Source organism: Balaenoptera physalus (genome assembly GCF_965194825.1).
Source record: "Balaenoptera physalus genome assembly, chromosome: 7".
NCBI classification, from domain to species: Eukaryota; Metazoa; Chordata; class Mammalia; order Artiodactyla; family Balaenopteridae; genus Balaenoptera; species Balaenoptera physalus.
In genome coordinates, this window is record NC_138886.1 from 68,480,233 (window position 1) to 68,487,523 (window position 7,291).

Here is a 7,291-nt window from a genome sequence, read left to right on the forward strand (position 1 = left end):
GAAACAACTTGGTTTGAAATTCGGAGGCTAGAAATGTCATAGCCCATTTGAGGATCAAACTAAAGCAGCGCTAATCAAAGTCCAAGGACTTTGCTCTGTGGATCAATATAAAGCTCTTTTTTAAAAACAAATTTCCTCAAAAACTGTAAGTAAAAAAGAATGCCATTTGACAGAATGTGTATTTAAATAAGCAAAACAAACTAATTTATTATCTCCTTTACAATCTGTATTAACAGAATGTATTTTCATACCTTCATAAAGAAACATCACAGCTCTATGTGTCTTTATACAGAAGATAAGGATTACAGATATCTAAAACCCTCAAGCTTGCCACCAGGATTGAATAAAAATAATTCATGGTCAAATGTTTTTGAAAAATACAGATGATAAAGCATTTCTGTGAAGAAAAAAGAAAAACATCATAGTTACCCCTAAGTTGAAATAAAAGGAGAAAGGAAAATTTTCTCATACAACTATATAATATCTATTTATTGAAAGCTTATTAAAGCAAGAAGATTTTAGAAGAAAATATGCCAAAATGTTATAGTTATCATTTGTAGGAGGGTTACTGCCCATTTTTTTTTAGTGTTTACCTCTATTCTCTAAAATGAATATCTATTATTTGTGGCAGAAAAGGTCTTTTCATAAATAATCTTTTTATTAGGTTATACTTAATGCTCAAAAACAAAACAATTAGCCAGAGGAGTCACCAATGATTGCTAAATTTTACCTAGCAACTTGATTACAGAAAGCCAGTAACTGAGTATGGCTTACTTGTTCTAGAAAATCCAACTGTGAGCATTTACACACATCGCTGAGTCAGGAACTCCCACAGCTCCTTGGAGATGGCCAGCTAGGGAGTTTCAAAATTACAAATCTAATTCATAAACCAAGACATAGTCTCTCAAATGTTCTAGAAAAGTGTGGGTGTGGATGTGGGAGCATAGGCTGAGCAGAGGCAGCTACAGTATCACAGGACCCATTCCTAGAGGACCCTTAGACCCCTACATCTACCTTTTCCAAGCAACATGTATCCCCAACTGCTCAGCACCAATCTCTGGAACTGCTTGGTGGGTGGTACGTCCCTAAAGGCCCATGGTTTCATGTCAATGAGGGTGTCTAAGTTAAAACTGTGGGTTCCCAAACAACCATTTACAAAAGGACTTCTCCTCAAGCCATCACTCCAGGATGTCCTTGCTAGGGATCTAAGACATGGCCCCTTCCCTCACGTGCTCATAAGAACTTCAGGGATCCTTGGGTGGAAATCACATCTAGGCCACCATGTTCTTGACAGCTCTCCAACAGGTGAGCACATATGTGGCTCATAGCTCATAACCATTCCATTTATTCATTCATTCATTTATTCATTGGGATAATTCTGATTAGGGCATTCTGTGACTGAACTAAATTTTAACATATTCACGTTAAATAAATGATGTGGCTACCTAATTCATAACACAGTTTCCTATAAAAGATAAAAATCAGGAGCATTTCCCAGAAATGGAGCAGGGGCAATTTCATCACATTTATTCTGGCTGGCTGTCTCTCTCTTTTACATACATACATACACACAGCCTGGTTATGTATACCCCAAACTGTCAAGGAACGTCAGTTTGAAGTGGGTGCAATTTTTGTTTTTTGGTCAGAGATACTGTGTATTAAGACACAATCTTTCAGAGAAAGATAAATTCTGTATGGTATCACTTATATGTGGAACCTAAAAAATACAACAAACTAATGAATGTAAGAAAAAAGAAGCAGACTCACAGATATAGAGAACAGATTAGTGATTACTAGTGGAGAGAGAGAAGAGGGGAGAAGTAATATAGGGGTAGGGGATTAAGAGGTACAAACTATATTATGAATAAAATAAACTCTAAGGGTATATTATACAACACAAGGAATATAGGCAATATTTTATAATAACTATAAGTGGTGTATAACCTTTAAAAATTGTGAATCACTATATTGTACACCTGTAACTTATATAATATTGTACATCAATTATACTTCAATTAAAAAAATGAAAAATGAATTATCAAATCAAAAAGAAAAAAGAAAAAAAGAACTGCTACAGAAACTAGAACATAGAAAAAGAAAAAATAAAAGACAATCTACTTCAAAATCACAAAGTATGTCATCTTGAGAGAGACATAGCAAATAATTGGCAATGGCAATTTGGGGTAGGCATGCAAAGATTGTAAAAAACTTCTATTTTCATATTATATATTTATTACAACATTTGAAAATGTTTAATGAGCTGTAGTTCCAACTTTGTAAGCAGAAAGCATAACAGAGAAAATTTAAAAACAAAAAGCATCATACATAGTGTGAGAAACTTGAGCTTTCCCACTAAGATCAGGTACAAGACAAAGATGTCCCCTCTCACCAATCCTTCTCAACATTGTACTGGAAGTTTTAACCAATACAGTAAAACAAAAAAAGGAGCTAAAAGGTGTACAGATTGGGAAGGAAGAAATAAAACCATCTTTATTCACGGATGACACGATAGTCTATGTAGAAAATCTAAAAGAATCGACAAAAGAATTCCTGGAACTAATAAGTGATTATAGCTAAGATTATTGCAGGATACAAGGTTAATATACAAAAAGCAGCATGCACATCCCTTAGCGATGGATCACACATTACCATCACTAGCTTCATGCTTTCTTGTGACAGTCCTGCCTATCACTGAGAAGCCCTAATATAATCTCCAAGCAGCTGTGGGAGTCTGTGAGAAGATTTGGCAGCTTCTTACCAATCATCTGATTAGGTAGGAAATTGTGCAGATATAAATCTTGGAAAGAGTAGAAGCCCCCTGGGCTTCCTCTTCCTGTGACTCCTTCTCTTGAGTCTGCAGGCACTGTCTTCACCTGTCAGAACGGGCAGTTTCCCTTTAGGTCCTTGCACCCAACTCCTCAACCCCCACCTTTTGTTTTCATTTGATTCCCCAGGCTACTCAGAAAATGGCTAATGGTCATAGCGGTTTAATCTAAATGGACTCTTGGCAACAACAAACTTCATGCTTAGTCAAAGACATGTGTGAGAACTGGACTGTTAGGTAGAGCTCTCAGAATGTGTGGGTGAAGAATGCTGGAAGCGAGGTGAGGAACTTTCGTGCTCTTGTGCTAAGAGCTCTGTGTGCTCTTAGCAGTGCATACTGACATGAAGCCAAGAACCCATTTTCCGTGATGCCCAAAGTACAATACGCTGTATTCAAGGAGGCCCTGCCATGTAACAGACGCAACAGAGGGAAAATTCGTGCCTCCTACTCTCGAAGAGACCTAAATATAGTTAATATCTGAGGATTCTGACTATTGGAAAGAGGCAAGGTGATGCCGTTCCTTCTCTCTCTCTCATTCTCTCTCACTCTGTGCATGCACTTGCACACGTAAGGTACTGATTCCTGCTAATCACCAGTCTGCTCACATACATACATGGTTCCTTAACAACATTCTTCATTTCTTCACCAAATCAAGTACTGCTGCTCGAGTTGTCACTTTCTTTCGGCCTTTCTGGCTTTGGTTCTCCTCCGACTCTCCAGCCACACTTCCTGTCTCCATAGGGCCACGTGAGCAGGAGGTGAGCATTACAATGCTCCAGTCTGCTGCCTCTGGGGGTTGCTTCCACAGACTCAATTCTTTGGAGTTGCTTCAGAATCCTCTCCACCATCCTTACTTTGTAGCCCTTCTTCCATGCATCACTCCAGGGTCAACCATTCCCAGAATATTGGCCACTAAGGGGTTCCTGCTTTCTTTCCCAGTCAAGCACACACTGAAGGAAGCCCTGATTATTCTGACAAAACATTCTGTGCATTCAGAATAAACTCTTGATGGCGTCCTGGAAACTTATGCGAACAGCCAGCCAGATTGCTGCCAGCCAACTCCAGGAAGAACCAAGTAAGGGCCTGCTGGTTCCTCTGCCTCCTCACCCCACCCCCCCATGTTAAATGGGCTCCTGCTCACAGCTTACAATGTCCCCATTCTCCTGGTGACACCGTTTCAACAGACTTAAACAGCTTCCCCTTTAGACTAGCATCTGTGGTTTTATTATATTCCCTGCCAAACCATAAGGGCATCCTGCAAATGGTAGGTAGTTCTTCTGGCCTGCGTAAATTCCGAGAATCTCTAGGCTGGCCAGCATAAAATAAACCCCAGAGTGTTAATAAGGGCAATGAATAGTGGAGATGGAGAATGGTAGAAGACAAATCATCTTTTTTTTCTAAGATTTAAGTGTATTTACTTTGGGCTGTGTTGGGTCTTCGTTGCTGTACGCGGGCTTTCTCTAGTTGTGGCGAGCGGGGGCTACTCTTTGTTTTGGTGCCCGGACTTCTCATTGCGGTGGCTTCTCTTGCTGCGGAGCACGGGCTCTAGGCATGGGGGCTTCAGTAGGTGTGGCATGTGGGCTCAGTAGTTGTGGCTTGCAGGCTCTAGAGCGCAGGCTCAGTAGTTGTGGCACACGGGCTTAGTTGCTCTGCGGCATGTGGGATCTTCCTGGACCAGGGCTCGAACCTGTGTCCCCTGCATTGGCAGGCGGATTTTTAACCACTGCACCACCAGGGAAGTCCCGACAAATCATTTTAAAAAGACAACAACAACTAAAGAAACCTCAAAGTCTGCATATAAACCAATCAGAAAGTTTTATGAAACTGCATCTTATAAATTTACATAATTTAATAAAACACAATCATATTTTTATTTTTTTAATTTTTTTATAGAACAAGTGATGGAAAGATTTTTTTTTTATATAAGTTTATTTATTTATTTTTAGCTGTGTTGGGTCTTCGTTTCTGTGCGAGGGCTTTCTCCAGTTGCGGCGAGCGGGGGCCACTCTTCATTGCCGTGCACGGGCCTCTCACTATCACGGCCTCTCTTGTTGAGGAGCACAGGCTCCAGACGCGCAGGCTCAGTAGTTGTGGCTCACGGGCCCAGCTGCTCCGCGGCACGTGGGATCTTCCCAGACCAGGGCTCGAACCCGTGTCCCCTGCATTGGCAGGCAGATTCTCAACCACTACGCCACCAGGGAAGCCCACAATCATATTTTTAATATGATAAAATAATTTTCATTTACAGCCTATGCAATATGCCAAACAATCATATATACATAAATATTTTTAATAATAAAGTATTAAATATGACAGCAAGCTGGTAGTAAGAAGGATGTGCCCATCTCATGACTCAAGTTGAAATAAATTTCATGAAAAGAAAGACAACAAAGTGCATTGATTAGAAGCACAGCCTGGAGAGACTTCTCTAATGGCCCAGTGGTTAAGACTCTGCACTTCCACTGCAGGGGGCAGGCATGGGTTCGATCCCTGGGTGGGGAACTAAGATCCCACAGGCTGCATGTGGTGCAGCCAAAAAAAAAAAAAGTAAATTAATAAAATAAAAAGAGATTATACGGACATTATTTTAAAAAAAATTTAAAAAGCACAGCCTGGAATCACCCACCTAGATCTATGTTTGATGCCAAAACAGTATTAAACTTAAACTTACAGGAAATGCCTCTAAGGGAAAATGGGGGAGCCAGGAGAGGCTGAGAGAGCCATCAGCCTTTGATGCAGGCCTCCCCAGGAGAGAAGAAGAAGTTCAGCAAAGCTGCTGCGGACCCCTCAAGCCATCAGAGGAATCCCGAGCTGGCCTTAATATCACTGCTGCACTCATTACCGGCTGGGAGCAGCCCATGGGAAGCATGGCCTCAGCTCAAACACATGGATGGATTTCAGACACAGCAGGGACCCTCAGTCAATTACTTCCTGCAGTTGGAAAGATATCTGAGTGGTGTACCTTACGGCCACCATACTTTGTTTCCTCTTCAGGTAAAACAGGACAAAATCCATGCCTGCTCACCTCCTAGGGCAGTTATGAACACTTTGTAAAGTGTGGAATATGTAAACTAATATTTACACACGACTATGCCCCTGTCGTGAGGTGTAATTCTTCACTCCCTATCTGTCTGCCTCACTTAATGCAAGCCTGCAGCGCGGTGGGGTCCCCCATACCTCCAGTCTGCCTCTGAAACCCTCAGTCTTCTGGGCTACCCAAACTAGTTACTTCCCCTCCTCATGGCGGTGGATCTGGGTCTGTGAGAAACAGAGGTGGCCTTACCTTCCTTATAAGTGGACAGGGCACTGCTGCTGGTGACTCCCTTTCCATTGACTCGGTAAGTGCCAAAATTTGCCCGTATCTGGGCAAGTGACTGTCCTGAACATACTAGGTGTCTTATTCTTGATGCTCTGGCTGCTGCTGTCTGTACTGAATTTGTGGCATCTGGTTGCAGTGCCCCTTGCGTACCTGACCCCGCAGAAGAGGGGAGGACCAAGATGTAAGGGTTGTGCAGGGTATGTAGGGGTAGAGTGTGTGGTCAAGATGGCTGCTCTCTTGCTCCCTGTACACCGCCTGCCTGACCAGTGCCCGCTTCACCCACACCTACTCACATGACCGACCTTCCTACGTACTTGTCCCTGGCCCCAGCTGGTGATAGCTTATCAGAGGGGCGGTGAGTGGCGTGCCCCTCTACTGGTTTCCCTGGTAGCTAATGAGCCCACCTGACATCAATTCCCCTGTAACTGGTAATTCCCCATCCCGCATCCCCAGCGAAGACCATGCCACCACCATGTCCTGCCTGCCCAGCGCGTCCTACGGTGGGGTGTCGCTCCAGGACCTTGTTTCAGACGTGTAAGCTCCCTCATCCATTAAACCACTGATGTCTCTGTTGCTGACTCCCGGCTCTTTCTTCAGTCTTGAAGCTGGACAAGCGCAGGCCTTGTAGGCCTGTGGGGTGTAGCCCAACAGTCATTAAATTGGGTTACTGTGTGCTAACAGCTGGTTCTCCAACTCAGCTTTGCCAGTGTTTGGCTAAGACAGTGGAGAGTAGGGATGTTGATAAGTAGGACAGAAAGACGAGAAGGGCAGGTAGGAAATGGCAGTAGCAGTAAGATACAGTGAGTCCCCTACATAGGAACGAGTTCCGTTCCGAGAGCGCATTCTTAACTCCAATTTGTTCGTAAATCCAACAAAGTTAGCCTAGGTACCCAACTAACACAGTCGGCTATATAGTACTGTACTGTAATAGGCTTATAATACTTTTCACACAAATCATACATAAAAAACAAACAAGAAATAAAGAAAATATTTTTAAACTTATAGTACGATGCCTTGAAAAGTACAGTAGTACGGTACAACAGCTGGCATACAGGGGCACATCGAGTGAACAGGCAAGAAGAGTTACTGACTGGAGGAGGGAGAGGAGGTGGGAGATGGTAGAGCTGAAGGATCAGCAATAGGAGGCG